This window comes from Cydia splendana, chromosome Z (assembly GCF_910591565.1).
Source record: "Cydia splendana chromosome Z, ilCydSple1.2, whole genome shotgun sequence".
In the NCBI taxonomy this organism is placed as follows: domain Eukaryota; kingdom Metazoa; phylum Arthropoda; class Insecta; order Lepidoptera; family Tortricidae; genus Cydia; species Cydia splendana.
The window spans coordinates 40,326,089-40,350,365 of NC_085987.1; the positions used below are offsets into that span (position 1 = coordinate 40,326,089).

General features: G+C 34.7%; 1 protein-coding gene across 2 annotated transcripts in view; it reads left to right on the forward strand.

Annotated features, from left to right (window-relative positions):
* LOC134804064 (UNC93-like protein) overlaps nucleotides 1-24,277 on the forward strand; it is a 117,128-nt gene that overhangs the window by 45,995 nt on the left and 46,856 nt on the right. Inside the window, exon 2 of one of the 2 annotated variants that reach the window (XM_063776960.1) lies at nucleotides 16,021-16,086. The exons of the other annotated variant lie outside the window; for it this stretch is intronic. The gene's annotated coding sequence lies outside the window, so the exon portion shown is untranslated. The remainder of the gene's footprint in view (nucleotides 1-16,020; nucleotides 16,087-24,277) is intronic. 2 annotated transcript variants of the gene reach the window in all.

Sequence of the window (24,277 nt, forward strand, 5' to 3'; positions counted from 1 at the left end):
ACAATATAATTTTACTAACGGCAATAACATCTTCCATCCCCTCCTTCCTTCCCTACCTCCCGCCTCGACTACAGAATTCCGCCGGCGCTTCTTTTAAAAAAAGCCACAATGCACCAGCGATTAGCTCTGCATGTTAACTGCTCCGGAAGACATTTAATTCGTCGCTGACGCAGTTTGATGTCACAGCACATTTTAAATAGTCAATGAGATTGCGAAATCCTTTTTTTCTTTGCTTGTATGTTTGTTCACTGAGAACATATCTGGTTTTTCCCCAGCCCAGTCGTATTTTTTGTGCAATTAATTTTCTTATTACTTGACAAATTGCATAAACTATTCAGATACAAAAATTATGTTCAAAATGGTATCAAATAAATTCGTACCTACAGTTCTAAAAACTCCAAACACAATTAAATAGGTTGCGTTGTTTTATCACAGTTCCTATTGCCACCTCCTGTCTTCATCATCAGTAAAACCTGTAATAGATGTGTTACATATTTACTGCTCTTAATGAAATAGATAATACATAGAGAAAAACGCTAAGAGTTACATTACTACATATTTAAAACAGAAATTAGCCTGAGACAGACTCATAAAAATAGAAATGTTGCGGTTGTTACAATGATGTCCAACTCAATAATTGCCTATTAGATTTAAATTAACCATGTCAGAATTTAGATTCATGACACTGCATTAAAATAACTCAATATTGCTTTAGTTTAAGGGTTATACGCATTTTATAGGTTCACTCGTTCACGTTATCGCAACGCAATAGTCATCGCGAAGTTAAGAGAATCTAAAGCTATTTTTCTACACTGCACTTTTATAGGAGGGATACATTTTTTCAGTACATTAGCCTCGAATAAGAAGAACGGAATATATATGTACTTGAGTCGTTAACTTTAATTGTATTGTCCAGAGAAATGACCTTTTTATAAAATGTGTTTGACCCTTAAAGGCTCTATACCTACAAATGTAGTTGCATATTTAAGATTAGAGACAAAATTGTTCATGTGAATAATAATGTGTGTCTTAAGGATATTTAAAATGGCGAAACAGGAGTTGCTTGCATTTTAGGTACCTAAGTACATATATAATAGCGCCTAAAAAGTATGGAAGATTATGGTTATATTTAAACAAAGTAGGTATGTTACTGCCCGATTCGAACTTTAACATACCTCAAATACTACGTCTAGATATGGATTAATCCATCTATATCGTATCGAGACGTAATATTTGACGTGTCTTAATGTTCGAATCGGACCATACGCCATAAATGTCTGTTATTAATTTTGCCCCAAAGGTTTTAAGCTGGTACATTAAAACAAGAGTAATTTATAGTTTAGCAAATGTTAATGCGTGTTGCGGCCGCACTGCCTTTGCTGTCGGCTTTAAGGAGCCGGTGGTGGTACCTTGGTACGTGCTCCAAACGCAGTATAAGCAGACGGCTCACACTGTGACGTAGGACCTTTTATAAGTAAAGTGGAGTTGGCTCCGATCCTGTACGACTTTCACTTCCCCGCGCAGCGTTCGCGCGCGTAAAAAACATTTACCTTGTGAACAAGACTATTAAACTTAGATACAGAAGCGATCCTTACTTGTAAAATTCGATTGTAGCTTATCAAAATTGCAAGTGCTGTAACATTGACACAATTTAATCGAGTTCGATTGCGACCGTGGGTAACGATCGGTATCCAAGTAAACAAAAATGTTTAACGAATATATTTTTATAAAATTAAAAGTAATACTAGTTGTAACTATATTTGAGGGGTGTCTTTACAAAAGGGCTTATTACTCTATTAAAACCATACAAAAATAAGCCCTTTTGAAATGACTCTCCTCATTTACGGTAACAATTCATATAGAGGCAACATTTTTATTGCAGATAAAATTAAAATTAGATAAAATCTTCATAAATGTAGGTACAGTTATGCAGGTCATAGCCACCGATTTTAATTATGGGGCAATAACGGGTTGGATTATAGTAAAGATAAAAAAGACAATAGGATTTTTTTATCCCATAGCTCAGTACTTAGTCCATCCCTATCACCCAATAACCTAGTTCATTTTAGATTCCATCAACTCTCAATAGTCCTTACACCCCGGCGGGTGCTGCCCCTGCGTGCGTCCCATGACACGGGCAAGGGCAGAATCCGCTCGGTCTACCTCTTACATTTCATTAAAGTGTCAAAAGTGTTGACTTCGGCTACGCGCACGCACCCCAAAGATCCGGAGCACCATTTTTCCGTGATGGGAAAGAAAGACAATAGACAATATTGGTTTATGGATTTTATAAACATATAAACTAGAGCATATATATCATTAAAATCAAATGCCTATGACCATATTAACAAAATGCTCTATTTAATTAATCTCTTGTCTTTTTTTTTGTTAGTTAACTCATACTGTGACAGTTAAATTTATATTTGTTTATTTTAACTGCACGTTTAACTAAAGGTTATATGAAACTATAACAAACAAGATATAGGTAGAGTTGTTTGATATTCGTATTTGGCCACGGTCTGTCGCTCCTACGTGTAATTATCACGTTATTTGACGGCGTGTTTACTTGTAATTACTTATAAGTTATGATTAGCGTGGTGACTAACTCACGGTATGCATTCAGTTGTGTGTAAGTATACCAGACACAATTTATGTAGTAACTTGACAAGTAGAAGTTTAAATATGATTATATTTCGAAATTTTACAGATTATTTACATAACCGACTTCGGAAGTTTTTAAAGGCTTTTAATACAATTGTTATTTTACTCCTTCAATGCTTGCAATTGAGACTAATCGAACGACACTACATACGTTCAAATTATTTATATTACTTGTTTATATAGTTTTTGAACTAAAATAAATAGAGTTAGACCAAGAAAAGTCTGCAACGATGTTGATAGCATACGTAGTGCAAGTGTTAGTGTTTAGTTTGACGTTTAAAATAACACTTGCACTGTGACAAGTGCTATCAAAATCGTTGCAGACGTTTCTTGGTCTAACTCTATCAACTTACATCAAAAGTGGTCAGTAAAAAGTATTTAATTTTAAGGAGTAATATCCAATCTTGAATTCATATCGCTGCACGCTGGAGGCACCCAGTTATTTACATTCACTAAGTCTCAACTGCCTTTAAGGCCTGTCGGCACTTGTGATGTCTACCATGACTGAAATACAGTAATAAAACTTGTGTCAGTATTTTTTGTCTCTTAACGGATTCTTCAAATGATCGTATCAATTAGTGGACCGAGCAATTTATTTAGGTGACGTCATTCATCGTTAAAACTGTATAATCTCTGAGACACATTAGCAATGTTTTTTTGCTAGAAATTCATTAGCTCATGTCATGTGCAAAGCTGTGCTGACGTTTGACATTATCTAAACGGGATGAGTGAGATAGAAAAAGGCAATATTATGTACCTAAAATGTTTCTCCTTCAACACAATAAGTGTTGTTATATTATTATGTTTCCCAATGTGTGGCTACGAGCGCTCATAAATACTAAAGTAGGGGATATTTTTTGGAAATCAAGTAAGGTAGAGTGAGGTAAGACTATAACTAAATATGAAATCCACTATATAGTTATAATATAAACTATGTTAGTCTTATCTTAAATGGAAATTCTACTAAAACAATTACAATGAGATTATACAGCTTACATGTAACGGTATCTCACCCCCAAAGTATTTTTTTTGAGCGAAAGTTGACGTCAGCGACATCGCATATCGCACGTCACACAACCGGATTAACGTCACTTCAACATGCGTAACATTTCAATTAAGTAATAGTAATATAGAAACACTTATTATCTGTTGACACAATTTTAATGATAACATTCGGTTGACAAATTAACGATCACCGTATTGTGTCAACTATGATGAACTTCACATTGCAGTGGGTATCATTATTTTTTCTGAATAAAATTAAAGGCGTGTTTCTCTTTAATCTTTAAAAGGTACTTTAAGATTGTGATCGGAATAAATTCCCATCTAATTTGAATTTTATTAGATGATGATAATTTAATTATGATTTAGAGACCAAAATGCATTGGCTAAATCAATGTCTATTTTTTGCAAATAATTAGGTCGACAACTTAATAAATTAATAAGGTACCATACGCAATGAAAAATCGCCGGACGCAATTGTTTTCCGTTTTTTGTAACACCTCGAATCTTGAATGTTCCAACAGAATGGACGTCAGTTCACCCGAGTTTTTGTAGACAACGCCGTTTTCCCACGGGCTGAAAATAATGTGATTGTTTAATCTGACAGTGTAAAGTCAATTTGGTGGAGTCTCCAAACGCATTATGTATATTATACGTCCGGTTAATTTAAGCGTCTAATGTAGTAAGTATCTAAAATTAGATAAATTGACGTTTGTAGATGTACATAAACATATGAAATGAGTTTACCGCTAGAAGTCTTAAAGGTGCCATAGGTTCAGAGTTTTTGAAAATACGTAACGCTTTTTTAGATCACAATACGGTTGGCAAAAAATAATTAGCAATCTAGAGGATTTTCTCTAGTGACTTCATCGATTAGAATACAGATTTTTTGACTATCGCTCGATTGAAAGAAATCACGAACAAAGTCTAAACGTCACTTTAAAAAATTGTAACAATTTATGCACAAATTGCACGTAAATCTGGTTAATCTTATTTTAGAGGGAACTCATTAATAACTTTTTTGTTACAATGTACAATCTTATCAAACTAATCTATCTCATCTTTGGATATTCGCAAAATTATAGATAACAATAAATACATGGATGAAAATGGTTTTATATTAATTACTATTAAATCTTGTAATTATTGTAGCCATTAGGTCCACGAAAGCTACCGATATAACTCGTATATATTATTATTTTTTATTCATAAATAGGTCCAAAAGAAATCTTAGATATTTACTGCATATATTTGCTATTTTATTCACATTTTATGTAAAGACAAACACGCAAGGACGCAGTTTTCCTTGGCGTTTCTCTGTAATAATTTTATTGTTCGAAAAACCTTTAAGTTCAATTCCGTGTAAATTTACTATCGGAAGGTGAAAGATTATGACACCGTGTTTTGTTGTATTATTTTTTTATTGTTGAAGTTGTAAAAATGGTGAATCGACAATTGTCCATAGAAGACAATTGGTGATAATGGTTCAAAAGCGGAAAATAATCATATATTGCGTCTCTAAAGGAAGATTTTTTATAACACGATTGTGGCAAATACTCGTAAACGCGCATCTAAAAGTGCCTATGGGTGATTTATATTTGGTAATAAGTAATCTACCTAGCAAATTAGTAGTAACTTTATGTAAAACTCAAAAGTATTGCGAGTGAGAGCTAAACAGGTGTCAAACGCTAACCGTACACTCGTCTTTAACATATTCATATTGTTTTAGTACATATTTCGGTTATCCTTTTGTTCGCACTTTCACTGCCATTCGGGTCAAGTTTAAACACTCGACCGACATTCAATTTTTAGCGACAATGAGAGAATGTTAAAGTCAATATGAAAACTTTAAACAAAACATTTTCACATCCCCTAATAGTAAAAGGTCGCCACTTGCCCAATGGCTTAAAACGGTTAATAACATGAAAACCTTTTTTACGGCGTGTTTAGAAATGTAGTTTTGCGAGAAGCCATAAATCGTGTGAATTAATGCTATGCAAATGCTCGGTCCTTATACAGGTCATGCTTAAGGATAAAGCATTAGAAATACATAAATCATAAGTCTAAATAAATGCTCAAGATACCTTAAATAAAGGCAATCGTCGTCTCTCTGGCCATATCAGAAATAAGTCGTGAACACAAGATGAAACAAATAGTCCACGCTTTGTTTCTATTTTTTCTCCTCGAAAATTAATTACGTCCATGGGTTGTAAGCCGTTTGCGCAAAATAATGGCGTTAACGAAGCTTATTGTTCTTGGTAATTAGGGATGACCCCACGCCGTAAAATAATCTCGGGTTTTTATTACCTCAGGCTTTTTACGGCCGCATTTTCGTTATTATACACAACACAACCAAACTAAACTAAACTAGCCTGACTGACATAACTATTTATTTGCTGTAAACGGGTTTGTGCATAGGTACAGTCATGCTCCGTGATTCTTGAACCATTTAAGGTCCTGGCAAATTAGTTCTTCAATATTTACGCTATGGAATGTCCAATTGTCCAATTTAGCTAGAACCCTAAATGGCTCATCAATAACGGAGCGTGGCTGTACATTGGCCCAGTGCAAAATGGTCCTTTAATTTGTTAAATTATTAAAATATTCATTTCAAATTAATAAAAAAATGGAAAAACTTAACGATGTCAAACTTTAGGCAAAATCAAAAGATAAGCGACTGGTTTCTTTGCTGCGGGCCTATGATGGTCGAATTTGTGACGCTTGTCACGTCCATGACATGGAGGCTTTATGTTGTACTAGTAGGACCCTTGATGGATGAGTTATCGACATGGTAAGCGCGATCAGCCGATCATAAAACGCTTATCAAGCTAATAAATACATACCTATCTCTTATGAGCAAATAGGCCCCTTACTACCTAAGTACTATAGATTAAGATTTTAGATAATTATAGTTACCTACAGCTTATAAGGTAGGTACATAAAGGCCAAATAGATATACAACATAGTATTAGCTAGTAGAGCTTCGGATTCAAACTTAAAATGTTGTTGAGAGCTGTTTGGCGAGGTCGGCGAAGCGTAAAATTAAATACAGTATTAACCCGCCAAGAAATACACAGAGGCTTGTTATGCGTGCGAACTTTTTGTCAGAACGGAAAACTTGAAAAAAACGTACCCTACCACTACGTATTGGATTCTACCTTTTAGAATAAGGGAAAAATATAGACCTGTACCTAAATGATTTTCAGTAATACTTTTGTAGGTATATCTAAATACCGTAAAACGGGGTCAACAGAAATCGCGGGGTGAATAGAGACATTTTGAACTTTTTCTTTCAAGTTGTTATATTTAAAAACATACATCTCTAAAATTAGATTTTTTGGAATGCGTATATAGTAGACTATTTATTCTCTACATTGATACCAAAAGAACTTAATCAAACTGCCTAAAAGTTAGATTTTTTTGACTCTAAAGTAAGGTCTCGCCGAGGTAAGAAATGAAGCCTGTCTGAACTTTGTTCTAGCGGTAAATGTTTTGACATTAACTAAGTAAAAGTTAGCTAACCTGGTAATTTAGTATCTGTAGTACCTAAATAATAAATAATATCACTAATTTTCTCTATAATAAAGCATTTTTTTACAAAAAACCAATAACAAGCAAATTTACGTGATAAAGGGGTCAGTGGACACGCATATGGGGTGAACAGTTACGCCATAGGGGGTGATTAGATACAACAAAGGGGTGTAAAGACACGCCTTGGGGGTTAAAAGACACGAAAAAATAATTTTTTGTCAAATAGCTGTTTAACAGATATATATACCATTTGCCAATAGAGTATCCACATAATAATGACCAAATTCGATGCCTATGACAACTAAAACTTAATATTTCTATTCACCCCTTTCTTGTGTCTATCGACCCCGTTTTAAGGATATGGAGAAAACAGGTAGTTTTTACTAAAATAACGATAAAAACCATGCCTCGTTCGCCAGTGACAAATAATAGGCGTGCGTTCCGTATATCGTTTATTGCAAGACTGGTTCTACCCTCCATATCTATACATATACCTAATATATACCAGATTTTCTCTGAATTAGGTTGGTAAAAATTTATTTCACAAATGCAAAATTGAAGAACTAACCAAGACTCAAAAAATGATATCAAAATTATTACTTTTCTCATTTGGATTATTGGCGAAAATCGTCCTTGAAGTTGAAAATCGTGTCTTTTCACCCCGTTTTACGGTACTTCTAGTTATAGTTTATGTATACAAGACACAATTATTATTACTGATTTTATTAAAATACTGAGAACTGTGTAATATAAAATTTAAAATAAAAATAATTATACATAGAACTTCCGAACTGAAAAACAAAGACAGGAAAAAACAACGGGTTGCACTCCGGGAGTGCCGGCAGAAGTGAAGACTCAATGACATTGTAACAGTTTTTCGACCAGGTCACGTGTCCGTCTTACGTCTTACGAATCTTACGGTCACGTGACCTGTTGCGAGTTTAACAATTTTTTCCCATCACAAAAAGTGCACAGCGCCGCTAAAGAAGTTGTCACTTCAAAAACTAATTACAGTTAAAAAAGAAAACTTACAATACAAAGTACCTAGGAACATATTTCGATTAATGATTGGTGATTGATTAAAGTGTAATCATCGCGTATTACTTCACTTAGCCACGACAAATCGGATTGAGCAGATGACGTTTTATATTTCAAACTTCATAATCATACCTTACTTTACCGGCTGCTGGCGGGCGTGCGAAACGAATAACGTTCGTATCGCTGTTGTGACGTGGACATGGAGCTTTTTCTGACCGGCAATAACTATTGGCGGCATAAACTAATAATATCTGGGAGACCGAGCTTTGCTCGGAAAACATATAAAAAACCAAAAATGCGCGTTTTCCCAGAGATAAGACCTAGTTATATCGATTTTTCGGCCCCGAAAACACCCATTTCATCGAAATCGTTAGATCAGTTTCCGAGATCCCCGAAATATAGGTATATAATATATATAAATAAATATACAAGAATTGCTCGTTTAAAGGTATTAGATAGATTGTGACACCCTTAGACTGCTTTTATAATATATCAGAGTTAAGCTTTGTTTCCATACAAATTATCCAGGCTGAGCTATGAAGCTATGAAAGTGTCACTTGAGTAAACACGTATGTAGCTCTGACGGAAAATGCAGCTTTATTCTGGGTGCGCTTGATAATTAGGTACACTCCCTGACAGGAATAACGGGCGAGAGGTGTCCACGTGCTGCAAAGTTTGTTTTTATTTTATTATAGGTGCTTGAACCCGCTACCGTCCCTAACAAGCCAAACAGTCTTCTCCTTGGCCTACAAGTCGTCAAATATTTGTTCATTATACAAACATTTTTGGCCGTACTATTTGGATGTAATGACACTATTCGATGTTGACATATAAACAACATTCCATTATATAGCCGTATGCCGTATTATTCTCGAGAAGGCTGGAGGAGGCTGATTAAAATTGTTTTGATGATTACTCGCTAAACTACAACCAACCTATTGATTCGGTTAAGTTGTGTTCTAATGTATGGGGAAGATAAACAAATTATAGCCAGCCTTTTATGAATGTAGTATGATACCTTTGGATATGGTGCTTTACCCACGCTAGCGTCCCCTTCCCTCCCCACGCCGCAACCCCCCCTTTTTGCATGAAATATGTCCTGCTGCTCCTGCTCCCCCTGGGGAGTGAAGAGCACGCTAGCGTGCGTAAAGCACCATATCCAAAACAAAAGGTATCATACTACATTCATAAAAGGCTGGCTATAATTAGTTTAAAAAAAAACACAATTTGAGCGAATCATATTCATACTTAGATTACTCAGGCACTTTATAACTAAATGACAATGTCATGTTTTTGAACCGTAAATAGTTAATGTGGACATATGTCGTCGTTCGTTGTAAATTGTGAAATGCGCGAAATTAAAAACAGCAAATGACTTAAAACTTTACTTTGCGTCCCTGTTGTGTAATTAGTATTTAAATGATGCTATAATCACCATCGCTTAGAACAAATGGATCGTGAAGTACGTGAAGTACATACTTAATCTCGCGTAAAATGTGACACGACAAAACATATATTAATCTAAATATATACCAAAGACGGTTTTTACTCTTTTTATTATAGGTACTAATGCAAAATATAGCATGTAATTAAAAAATGTTTTTTATTGTAAATTGAAAACTAAATATTTTATATTAAATGATAAAAAATTGTGCTAATTATTACGGGGTAGGTATAAATGTAAATATTATGGTGAATGAGTGACTTTTCATGCGGAACAATTGTTTGAAGGCTTAGGATAAGTTAGTTTAGTTTAGCTTAGGTTATGTTGTAGGTACCTATGTAGCGTACAAACCGTACAATGCGGTAATAAATTAAAACAACCTCACCTACAGACGTAGGTGTCTCTTGTGCATACCTACCTAAACCTTTGCTGAAACTCTGAGTGGCACCTGTTTATTTTGTTCTTATATTGAGGTACGGATTGTTGCTTATTTCTTAACGCCTGTTTTCTAGAATTGCGTAAACATGTCAAGTGCATAAATAGTTTAAAGATGACCGGAAGAAGAGCAGTACGTATAAATAAAACATATTATGTAGGAGATCAGAAGCGGAACTGAGGTGATCGCTATGACGATGACGTATGGTTTTCCGGACTCGTTGACTGCATACTCGAACACATGCCATACGATGGAGGGGTCCAAACGATGCAACTGTAAATACTGGAAGTAGCATCCTATCGCTCAGTTTCCCAACATTCTTCCCATCCACATTTATGTCTATAGGCCGGTGTATTTAATTGATACCTACCTGACCTGGACTTAGTGGACTTTCGTGAAACAAAAATGCATATATTTATATTTGCATTAGCGCGAATGAATAAATCTGATTGATAAATTATTAGGTAGGTACATCATGATTAAACGTGACAAAATAAAAAAGTAACAAAAAATGTTTTGGGTAATTTGAAAAGAATATAGAGAGCAATCCAGTACCGCCTGCTTCACACTCAGAAACATTATCAGATCACAAGAAAAGGGGTAATTCCTGACTTGACTAGTTTTCCCTTTAAAATACAGTCTTAGCCGAAAAACTAAATGCGTTATCTATAAAATGCATATAACAAATGTAAACATTGCCATTACAATCGTTGCTCTCTGCTACAAATCTCGCCCGCAATGTAGTAAATATAAATCACCTGAATGAACTGAAGCATGACGAATATCACACGTGACGTTCTCCACTCGACATTGTGCGTTTCGCCTTGGTTGCCGACACTTGCGCTAGGCCCTCAGATCACTCGCCCACTATGTAAATACGGCCACCACTTATTGGCTACATCACACTAATATACTCAGACTTAGTGTGAAAGCGCAATCGCATATTTATTTCAGTTACTGTAGGCGGTTCAGTTAGAAGAAAGGTATTTTCGTGTGACGACCAAACTCCAAAGTGCGTGAATAAGTACCGAAGTCAATTTCATTTACTGTAACAAATGTCGCTTACGGACTTTATTATTCAATTAAGTAATAATTAGTTTGTTTACATCACTTTACCAACTGATGGGGTTTTACAAAATTGAACCCCTAATTTATTATATCGCTTCCCCCTTAATGAATATATGTTGTAAGGGATACTGACTAGAGGTGTTTGGCTGTACATTCTAAACTTTTTACGTAGCCAGTTCATAGACCAGTAGTCTATTGATAAGTCTGTATGGTTTGTTGTGAGTTATCGAAAACCTCAGGACATGACAAAGGTCATGCGTGTTAATACACAATAAAAAACAGTACAAATACTTACCTAAAAGTATCGTTTTGAGTTACGCGTAGTCGCGTATCGTGTTCCTGATCTCGAAGTCACTGTTCCAATACAAACAAATACACAAGAGATGCGAGACTGGCTGCAATTCTTGCATGTCCGTCAGTAAAGCAAACATAAAGTCAAATTGAAATATACTGCCGATGTTATTAGTCCTATAATAGTGTGTGAAACAAAATGTACTTGCGCCTCTACGGACCTTAGGAGATAAAAAATATACTAAATTGTCGTGAGAAATAAAACAGGATTCTTAGAGCATTTTATGACTTATCAGCGATTATGTTTGTGCGGCGAATTAACACGGTGGTCACCGGCCATTGTGATAACAATCGCATAAATATTTTATGGTTGTACGATTGATTGTTTAAGGTCGAGAACCAAGGACAAACTTAGTGCCGTACTTGTTCCGTTTATGATTTTAACTTCATTAGTATAGATTTATTTATTTCAAATTCAATTACAATGTACATTATTATACACTAATCTATACGAATTTACAATGCCAAATCATTACAAAGGAAAACGTCAATTTGGTTACATAGAGATAACTCATACTTAACACCTAATCGTCAAAATAGTTACAGGTCAATAGAAAAGTGGAGTAAAGTTAGACTAATATTCAAGGCTTGAAGTAGCAGTAGCTACACCTACTGATAAATCCGCTACTTGGCGCTAGATGTCGACTACGAAGATAATAAGCGTTTTGGTAAGAAAATTGATGTATAGAGTGCGCACTCTATGCTTATTTATTTCTCTATGTCAATTGCCTACGAAGCAGGAGGTCCCGGGTCCAAATCCTGGTAAGGGCATATATTTGTGTCTCATAAGAGATAGTTGTTTATGTTTTCTATATAAGTATTTAAATATTTATCTAATATATCTATCTATTATACATATTACTATATACAACATAAGCCTTTTGGAGCTTACTGTGGGTCTAGGTCAAAGATAATATTTATATTTATTATATTTGACCTAGCCCCACAGTAAGCTCAAAAAGGCTCCATAATATTAATTAATTATTTATTTATTATCCCATTCTGCTTTAAAAGTTTACACGACTATCTGACTTGGATTCCGCCTAGCCCAGCAGTTTAATCATAGGTTTTGGAAGTAGGTAGGTACTATCAAGTTTATTTAAAGCTTTTCACGCTCTTTTAGTGGGTAAAAACGTGCAATATAGGTAAAGTTTATGAAGAACCTATTGGACCGTCATTGTGTTATTTCTATCTTCGTTCTATAGCATCTTGTATATATACACACATTCATAGAAACATAAAAACAATTACTTTTAGATTTTCCAGAAAAATAAACTAATCTAGTTTTTCTTGAAACAATTTCCAACGCTTTACAATAAACCCTACTCATTTCATCACATTTCGTAATAATTTAACTACTTCGAGAAATTTATGGTTGTTTTATGGTTTCTGCGTCGTGATATCCTATACGAGTACCTAGGTAGGTACTTATTCGTTTATTTACATTTGAGCAAACCAGCAGGTCTTACCGTGTAAATATTGATTATTTTACCATTGAAAATTTAATAATAAAGCTATAAGTGTCAATCATCCTCACTATTACTATGATGGTGCCGTCTAGTGAGATCTCTGACCCACATATTTAATTTGGCGTATTGATCTTTGCTAAACATCGTAAGGTCATCTAGTGAGCGGTCTGAGTGATGGAAAAATAATGACGAGTTTTAACGCACCTGGCAAAATACATGGGTATGTATTTGTACAAGCCCGTATAATCTCTGATTATGAATTGCATACTGTGCCTACTGTATTGTCAATGGGTTTTTCATAATGATTCATCGTGACATAAAATCTTTAACCGTAACGTCTTCAACTGTCTACACCTGAATTGATAGACATGTATTTGGAATATCAATATGATACCAGTGGAATATTTGTCAGACCATATTGTTTCAATGACTAAACAGTTAAATACTTTTTGGCGGCTTTTCTGCATTTCGTTTCGGTGTGATTGTTAATATTGTTAGGCTTAGTCAACAGTTTGGACATGTTTCGATGAGTAAATAATAGCCTGCAGATTACGAAGTAAAACTAATAGATTATCACCGTTAAAAAGTGATAAGTTAACCAATGATAAGTATTGTTTGATAACCAATCTATTGATCTATTGGCACGTAGGTAGAAAATGGAAATATTTTTAGTCGCTTTAAAGTTAAAAAGATTACTTAGGTACATAGTATCTGTAGCTTTTATTCCGTATACATTACACAGTGAAATATGTTTTTAGCTGTTATTACTAAGTAGGGAATATTTATGCTTCTGCGAATAAATAAAATATAAATGAAAGGGTCTAGCAGGCTAAGCGAACAAGAAGTGCCCCCAATGACGGATTTGGCCATTCTTTCAGGTGGTGTACTGGCAGGTCCTAAAAACACTCTATGCTTAATATCAGTCCTCGATCTTCTTTTGTTTTCGAGTTATTCAGGATAATGTAAAATAATCAGCGTATCATTGAAAGTGTCATATTTTGTAAACTGTTCAAGTTAGAGAGAGAGAGATGACAACAATAAAATAGACTACAAAATGAATATGTTTAACCTGCATCATGTCCTTATACTTCATTATAAAAAATAAAAAAAATATTTTTCTTCACATTTTTTTATACTATTCGCGGAGGTACACATATAAAAATATTTGCATAAATCTTCGTGCGTCATGTCAAAAAAAAACATTATCGAACAAGGATCTCGGAAACGGCTCAAACGATTTCGACGAAATTTGCTAAATGGGTGTTTTCGGGGGCGATAAATTGATTTAGCTAGGTTTTATCTCTGGAAAAATGCGATTTTTGAGTTTTTTTTATGTTTAGAGCCGTTTCCGAGACCTTGTTTGTCAATGTTTTTTTTTTGACATGACGCACGAAGATTTATGCAAATATTTTTATATGTGTATGTAGTGGGTATTAGTGGCTACTCATGCATATTTCTTTTGTAGGTGTACCTCCGCGAATAGTATAAAAAAATGTGAAGAAAAATAAAATGTTTTTTTTTTTTATAATGAAGTATAAGGACATGATGCAGGTTAAACATATTTGTAGTCTATTTTATTGTTGTCAAATATAATTTTGTTTGGTTAATCTAACTTGAACAGTTTACAAAATATGACACTCTCAATGATACGCTGATTATTTTACATTATCCTGAATAACTCGAAAACAAAAGAAGATCGAGGACTGATATTAAGCATAGAGTGTTCTTAGGACCTGCCAGTACACCACCTGAAAGAATGACCAAATCGTCGTTGGGGGCACTTCTTGTTCGCTTAGCCTGCCCTTTGAAAAATTGATAAAAATAAAAATATCGGTAATATTATATTTTAAATGATATTTAGTACATACATTATAATCATTTACATATGGTAACAATGTGTCACGGTATACATTGGCCATTTTGGCGGTCGCTATCTATTTGATGCTGACTGTACAAGGGCCTGTTTACGTAATTGATATATCTTTGGGGTAAATATACAATTAATTTAGTGGTCATAATTAAAACTAGGTAGCTAAACTCTTTTATTAGGTATAATAATCTTTACACGGGTAATCAATAATATCGTTGATGTAAATATTTTGAGCATATTAGCTACTATGTTTTCACACGGGATGAGTAATTAAGTACAATCATTATTTCAGTGGTTAATGTACATATTAATTAATAAAATATCTACCTGCAGTGCGAATTAAAGTTATGTTTTCTAAAAATGTCTGGTTTAGAATCATAGCTACACTATATTCATAAATTTATTTAAACATTAACCCCCTTATTCGTAAACGCGCTACAAACCTCAATTAGCTAATAATCGTTTGCCCTTATCTGTCATTTTGACTTATGTATTTGTAAGAAAGGGATAAAACTTAATTTAACTAAATCAGTACGGATATGATGGTCGTTCTTGTCTACGTGACAGCGTGATATAACGGTGTTCGTCACTTTCTATTCCACGGTGTTAAAAGTGACAGTTATTTTATCACGTGGATAAAGATGGATAAAGCCATCCATAATACGCCGGCTGGCCTGTAAAGTTTTATGAATAAGGGGGTAGTAGGTATGTATAAATCTAGACACATCTAGGTATTAAGTATTCTGTTTATTTGTTTCATAAATAAATAGACAGTAGTTATGGCCCTGGACTGGATATACTTACAATCATCACTATTGTTATGCCCTACCATGCTTTTCCTCCGTAACAGCCATTCAAAAACTCTTTTAATTGTTGTATGCCGTATTTTCAATCGCTGTTACGGTTGTTATGCGTGGTGACCGTCACCTTATCCTATCAATAAAAGTTGAAAACTCGCCGTATACCGACGATCGGTGCAACCGGCCCTAAGGTACTTAGGTAATACATATTTTAGCAAAGGCTGAGTACCCTAAACAAAGAGCCTCGGCTCCCGCTAAGTACTTATAAGCATACTGAACACTTAATACTAATTGCCACGCGAGAGCTGTGTCGGTTCTGGGCTGCGCTGACCGTTTCCGTCTGGTTGTAGCCGCCCGTCAGCAGCCGGGAGAGGCGCTTCGATCCGGTACACCACACGCCACCAAGCGACCACGTAGTAAGTTCATATATTAACAAACTACTGCTTGACTCACACTTACGTTACTTTCTGATGGGTGGAAATCTAATTCAATAGAATACTTCAACCAAGCCAAGTCACAATCGTTTATAATGATAATGTGACTTTTTGTTCGCATCTGTCATCATGTGTCATCCCGATACATTTTTACCTCGGAGTAAATACTAGATTTTTATTTTCGATTGGCGTTTGTTGATAAAGGATTGTCATCTTGGCTACAGGTTTTACCTAAGTAAAATTTATATAATATCTTTATTCTTAATTCAATATTGAGAATTTCAACACGCGTCTGATTATTTGGCTTTACATGACTATTTAAATGAACACCGGTAGCATGCACGAAAAAGTGTCACGTTGTGGACAGATCTCCATGGTAACGTTGTGGACAGATCTCCATGGTAACGTTACGTAATGTAATGGTAATGTTTTCTTATGACGTTATCACTTAAAATTATCGTCCGTAAACCGACTTTACAGACAACCACATTTTTTTTGTCGATGTTTTGACGTAACTACCTAATTTTTACTAAAATTATTTTTGTTACATTTTAAGCTCCTAACCTTAAATATTCAATTGTTTTAGATTTCCACACTGTATTGCCTTACTTAATTAGATTAGATGACCGCGAAGAAACACTACAATTACTCGCATTCTTGATTACATGAGTAAAACTTTTAATTTGTATGAAATCTACAATGAAGTTGATGTACCCTAGCGCTTAACAAAGTCATTTTTCCTTATTTCTGTTCATTTCATCTTCAAGTAATCGATAGAGTATTTAATTAGATTAATGATTTCAAGGAAAATACTACTATGCAGGTACGTACCTATGATTATTAAGCTTGATCGATTATAAACATGTAAAATGTAGACTTTCCTATTATTTTATATATTATTTTATTCCAATTTTATAAAAAAAATATGGATATTTTAAAATAATACTTTATTTTATTCTTTTTAATTTAATCGTATCGTCATGGGATAAAAAAAAGCGTCGCTGCAATAAAAAAAAGACGTCATGAGATATACCATATCCAAAGAAACCACATAAACCATAGAGAAGGTAGACTTTCTTGGCTTCCTGATGTCCTGCCAGGACAATTAATTTATAATCTATGGAGTTTAACCCCGTAGAGCCTGTTCGGAAAGAGAAGAGTCGATGAATGTACTGGGCTCCATACATTCCGTGACTCTTCTCTTTCCGCACTGACTAAATATATTGTACAATGTACATAAATATACCCTCGACATAAAACCTATAATCCTCAATACATGCTTTATTAGGTATCTTCAAACCTGATTTACGATTTCGTGCCTACGATAACAATGTTGACATCATAAGACACGATAGAACCTCATCGTAGGATTTATGATCATTCGACGTTGGTAGTATTATCGCCAGCACCCGTATCATATTGTTACATTTATTTACGACTACTATTATGTACCTAGTATCTGAAGGAATACTTCAGTATACTCATACTACGACTTACATCTAACTAGCGACCCGCGCTGGCTTCGCACGGGTAATTCAACCAATTTATACAAAACCTTAATAAATTATACACCTAAACCTTCCTCAAGACTCACTCTATTCATAGGTGAAAACGGCATGAAAATCCGTTCAGTAGTTTTTGAGTTTATCGCGAACATACATACAGATATACAGAAAGACGCGGCGCGGCAGGGGAATTTGTTTTATAATATGTATTGATAACCGTAAAATATAATAATTTTTGATTGCGCCGTTTGACGAAAGGCGCGTTTAACCATCACGGCAACTTTTCTTTGCAACAATATATTCTTTCCGGGCCGACCTTGTTTAAACTGAAAGGTAAGTAGTTTTACACCGGGATGGGTCTAGGACGAACTGATTTGCCTGAAATCGAGTAATGCTAAGAGATACCAATTACGTTTAGTAATAGTGTAATAAATACTGTTAAAAGATACCTATTCTATAAAATGTGAAACACATTTCCGTCATACTTCCTTATATTCGGAAATGGATAGCTTTGAGTGCAACGAAACAAAAACATCTGGCTTTTTGTGCAAAATCATAAGGACAATTAAAAAGAAATGATATAGAGATAGATAATAGAACAACCATAGGTATTACATATAACATTTTTATTAAACCTCGACATAATCTTATGGCATTTTATAGATATAAATATTTTATTGTGTTATTTTTGTTGATGCAGTGTCACAGCATTCACAGCCTTGTATCAATTACGAACACCGGCATATGAACTTTTATAATATAGACTATAACAGTTTTCATGTTTTTCCAATGTTGGTTTTATATTCAGCGTAGTAAAGTCTAAGATAGAAGCAAACGCGTTATGCAAATAAGCTTTTTTTAAAAGAGATTTTCAACTAAGAGTGGTACCCCCAGCTCGCCACAATGGGCCATTGTTACGTGTCATTGTGTTGCTGGTAGGTTTCCCGATACATCCACTAAACTGTCGTTCAAAACGGTGATAATTGATGTTTAGTCATTTCTTACTCTTTCAACATCTGGACATTATACCGCCAACGAAAACACTTTGAGCACCTAAATAAATATTTCATAAACTTTACAGAAATCTCATATCAGAGATAGTTATTTATAGGTGAACATGAAGTTATCGGGATTATCTGTACGAGCGTAGCGGATGTTTTAACCATGCCGACAGACGACATACTTATGTCTACTTAAATGGATAAAACCAACAATGCGACTTAGAATTACGATACATGTTTTGACTTTAGGCCTCCGCTACCTATAAATACCTACAGTTACCTATTGAAGACATTAGAATTCATATTCTCAACATATCATTCGGCCCGTAAAAATAACTACGGACTTTGATGCCACTGCGTGCGCTGTGATCATTTTCATCATTTTATCTGAGATAACCAATTAGCTGTGTGCGCGACAGTGGCGTTCGCTTAGTTAGTGGTAAATGTGGTAATATAACAGCTGGATAGGACATATTCATTATTTGGCAGTTAAAACAATAATCCCCGTACCACGCAATTAATACTTACACAAACGACCTTTCTATAAATATACATAAACGTGTGTGTATTATTAATCGGTCTGTGCGTGCATCAGATGACACAGTTACATCAGTCTCACTAGGGCTGCAGGAAAAGTCATCCACGTCAAGTATGGACTAGTTATCCTCGGCGAAAAACGTGGCAAAAAACTGAGCGCGAGATTCCTCTTACATTTACAACAATACAACTTACGGTGATGGAATAATAGTTATAATCGCCTGGCGATTACCTGGTTCTACAAGTCGTTGTCACGGTCTTACTGACTTCCAATGGATAATAGTAGATGCATTAACGGTGTATTTAATGTAGAAATATTACACCTACCTAATACCTGCACAAACTGGAACCGCACATTGACATGCCAGTGCAACTGGCCCTTAGTAAGCCTCTTTTAATAAACGTTTTGATCTCATTCATAAAAATAAAATAATAGCAAACATTCAAGCGTCTGACAGTAAGCAAACACGGTAGCCTAATGGACGAGCATCTTTAGAGGTAGGTATAGAAGGAATCACTTCGCCGGCAGGTTATGGTACGAATTCACAATGCAGTATCGCATCCCCATATTATGCATTCTCGAGATTTCAGGCAACCTTACCTATGTACTTGCCATTAGGAACATATCATTATAATATATCAACTACAGAGTAAGGCGACACACAACACAGAACAAAATACATAGATCTGAATAATAGAAATATAAATCACAATACATATTTCTCAAAAAACCTCCATAATTTGTGTATTGTAGTGGTTGTGAATGTTGTGATTGGCGCGCGTTTAGTTAGCCACAGCATCCAGCGCGCGTTCTTCGAATCGTGAGAGTCAAGAGCAAAAAACGCTTATATTTAGCCATCGCGTGTGCCTCGGAAATTGCGGTGATTAAAAAAACAATAGTACTTACCGCGGGGCTACAGGTCATACCCGTAATTGGCTATAGGGCTGACGTGTAATTGTCTCGTTGATCGATGATGAGTGTTTTAATGTCTTTCTTCCTCGATTGTGGTATTAATTCGTCAGCGTTTAATAATAAAAAGCTGGATAAAAGATTATTAGCATTTCAATTACGTATTAATGCAAATGGCGTTGCAGAGCGGTGTAAGTATGAGCTAAGTATGTATCCTGTGTGAGGTTGTTTCTATTACCGTTTTTATTGGTACATTTCTTGTCATTTATCGATCCGAGACTAACACAATCTTAAATGTTACACAATAATTTAACAATGTCATCTCCCAATGTACTAAATAATATTAGATTGTTATTATTAATATATTGGTTGTTTTACTTACCTATATTTCAAATTGGCTTAACATGGACGACTACAACCACTACAACTTAAATATGCAAATTTTCGAAATGCTATAACTTGTAAATGGGTTTAAATGACTGTATAAAACGAAGACAAAAGCCAAGCCTGTAAAGGTATTTAACTTTTCGTACAGTAGGTAGGTGTAGGTAATGCAGAACTGCTGGCAGGCGATAATTCGAAAGCCACAGGATGTCTGTTTAATTTGCCAAGATGATGGCAACTGTCCAAACAAAGAACCACAGCGGACGCGTGAATTGCAGAAGCGTGGGCACGCACAAGTTTTCCTTTTCAATTCGCTCCTGCAACTGTACATTTGTTCAACAACAATGTTACAGAAGGCAAGTATACTTAGGCATTTCATTTCAGACAAAGGAAAACTGAGCCGCTTAAAGTAGTTACCTACTTCGAGGCCAAATTCGACATGTACAAGTGTCAGATTTCGCATACACATCAAATAAACGGTTGATTTTATTGCATATTAACTCTATCGAGTGTTGATTCGATCAACTGTGCATAATATCATTTGGTACAATCAAAACTCAACTCTGAACTCGAGGTGGTTCGGTTTGGTTTGGTTGTCACTAACTGAGAGAGTCACATCTTAGAGTCCGGCATATTTATTCAGGAACATATGGAACTATTTAAAAGTCACACATGCCAATTTCCTAGGAAAGCCAAAAATGTTTTTAATATTCTACACAATCACATTCCTAAAACTAGCTTTTATGATAATTCTTTTTTGTTATGGGACCTCGAATGTTCAATCACCTATCGAATGAAATAAAAGGCTTACCAACACCTTCATTTAAACGACACCTAAAGGAATTACTTGTAAGAAAAAATTATTATGACATAAAAGAATTGTTTGATGTTAATTTTGACATTTAAATATTGGGATTAAGATATTGGGATCTCGTTTGTTAGCTGGTTTGTTAGTGCACGACACCTTGCATTTTAAGACTATGCGCTGAAACTTGGCACAGTTGATTCTTAGCTGGTCTTGAGCAGATACAGACCGGGAGCCGTCGAGAGCCACCTCTCATTTAGTGGGGGGACGGGGGGAAATTCGACGCTGCCGCGCTTCACTTGGAGCAACATTTCTCTAAAACTTTACCTAGTTATTAGGGCATGTGATATATCATTTTTCGATAAATTAAGGATGAGCAATCTGTTTTTAGAACAAAAACAATGCACTTTCTAACAAAAAAAATAATAAAGTAGAAAAGACTAAAAAACGTATTTTTGATTTTTTTATAATTAATAAATTTTTTTTCAAAGTGTTGCAGGAATCTGAAAACAAATAATATAGTCGTAAAGCTACACTTATGACGTTTGAAAAAATATATACTTTATTATAAAAATCTGTTGATAAATGGGAGATAAAAAATAATATTAAGCGTGGGTAAGAGTGATCTCATATGAAGGTGGGAAGGTTACTTATAATTTGTTCTACAATCGTTTATTTTTTTAGTTTTTCGTAAATAACTCGTAAACGGTAGCCCATAGCAAAAAAATATCTTTTACGTAAATAATCTATTTCAGATTTGTCATAAAATAAGTGCTACTTTTTTTCGCTAGGATCAATATTAAAAAAATATTGAAGGGAGAAAATAAATTCAAAGGTCCCCTTTTTTAGTCATTCGTAAATAACTAGTAAGCGATGGCCAATAGCAAAAAATATTTTATTACATGAATAATTTACACAAAATTTCCTACAAAAAAGGTCATTCAAACGTAATAAGTGTAGCTTTACGACTATATTTTTTAATTTCAGATTCCTGCAACGCTTTTAAAAAAATTGGTAATTATAAAAAAAAAACATAAATACGTTTTTTAGTCTTTTCCACTTTATGTGTTTTTTTTTGTTAGAAAGTGCATTGTTTTTGTTCTAAAAATAGATTCCTCATCCTTAATTTATCCGAAAATGATATATCACATGCCTTAATAGGTATAGTTTTAAAGAAATGTTGCTCCAAGTGAAGCGCGGCAGCGTCGAACTTCCCCTTTCCCCCTACTAAATGAGAGATGTCTCCCGGTCTGTATCTGCTCAAGACTAGCTAAGAACCAACTGTGCCAAGTTTCAGCGCATAGTCTCAAAGTGCAAGGTCCCCATATAACAGTGTGCACTAACAAACCAGCTATGTGACATGTAATTAGTATTAACAAATTAATTATTATTGTATGTTGTTGTAATTGTTGATGTAAATTAATAATTATTGTATGTTTTTGTTATGTTTTGATGATGTTATGTTAGTTTAATTTTTTAATAATACATGTAGTTTAAGAATTTTGTACGCCTTAAAGGCAGGTTATAATGGATATAATTATTTTAGAACATCTGTATTACCTACATAATATAACTCACAATAAAGAAATTGAAATTCAAATTGAAATTAAAACTGTGGATTGCTAATGTCAAATTTTGACCTTGTACGTATTCGAGAACTTATGATTATTCCCACATCAACAGGACATCAACACGGCACGTTAAGGCGCTACGCGCTGTTTTTGGCCGTAAACTCTTACTTTCTAGAGTATATATCTTCTTAACGGTTCAACAAAAAATTATGAAAAAAATATATATGAATCTACGTTTTATGTACAACATTTGTAACGTTTGACTTATTTCCTGTGACTTATAATTTTTCGAAAAAAGGAACATTACGAGAGGCCGTTTTGCGACTAACTTTGCCTATTTCTACTAAACGGTTTATTCGATTAAAGTTATTTTTAAACTAAAATAAATGTTTTAACCGACACTACAAATGCAACGTATAATAATGTTAATTAATCAATTTTTTTTTAAGAAATCGAATATTTTTCAACATTTCGTGCGTATGTAGCTCGAAAAAGGCGTGGCCGGCAGTCGTGTGCTAGCTTTGAGACGAGGAGGCTGTGTCGCTCGTCGCTCCGTGCCTTCCTTGTATTCTGCATGCTTGTGCTGAGCCCAAGTGCAATAAAATTGGAGTTATTGTGGCCAAAGATTAAATAACCGCAGAAAGTTGATTTCGTTGTGACACGCTTTAGCGCGCGCAACACGGTGTTTCGCAGCCTATTATTACAAACCTAATGACAATATTTCCACTTATGTTTGAGAAAGCTTCATTTGAAATTTATAAAAAAATGTTTTCGAATATACGCCGACATATTGCCATTAAAATTTAACGCTTTTAATAAAGTTCGATTCCTAAAAAATAATAATTATGTAATTGATCAGCATTGGCATGAACTTATGTTGTAGGTATATACTATATAGTTTGATTCAGAAACCATTACATTTTTAGGATTGTTACCTATTAAAATGATGTTAGTTTATTGAGTAAATTAAGTTTTCTCAAACATGCGTGGAAATAATGCTATTACGTCCCGTCCTTATTTGAACTTTTATAAGTATTTCCACGCATTTTTTGAGAAAAGTAAGTATACATACATATTATTTCAATCGTGATAAAATTTACCGGCCTTACGTTCATAAAATATAATTTCTTTGCTGTGTGTTTAATATCATACTCGGCAGGCATAATAATAGGGATATCCCGGCCATGCCATGTCCACTTCCTTTGAGGCTGTTTCTTAAAGAAGGAGTTCATTAAGAACAATCCCTCTTTCTCAAGGAAGTTAACAAGCATTTGCCCCCTGTGATTCCTAACTCCGTAACCATGCGGGCCTATCCGGGATTCGTTGCCAGTCTGGGTTCCCACCTTGCCGTTAAAGTCCCCCATAACAACATTGAAGTGGGCCTTATTGGTGTTGTGCAAGGCTTTGGATATGTCTTCGTACACATCCTCCACTTCATCATCCGAGTGTGCCGAGGTCGG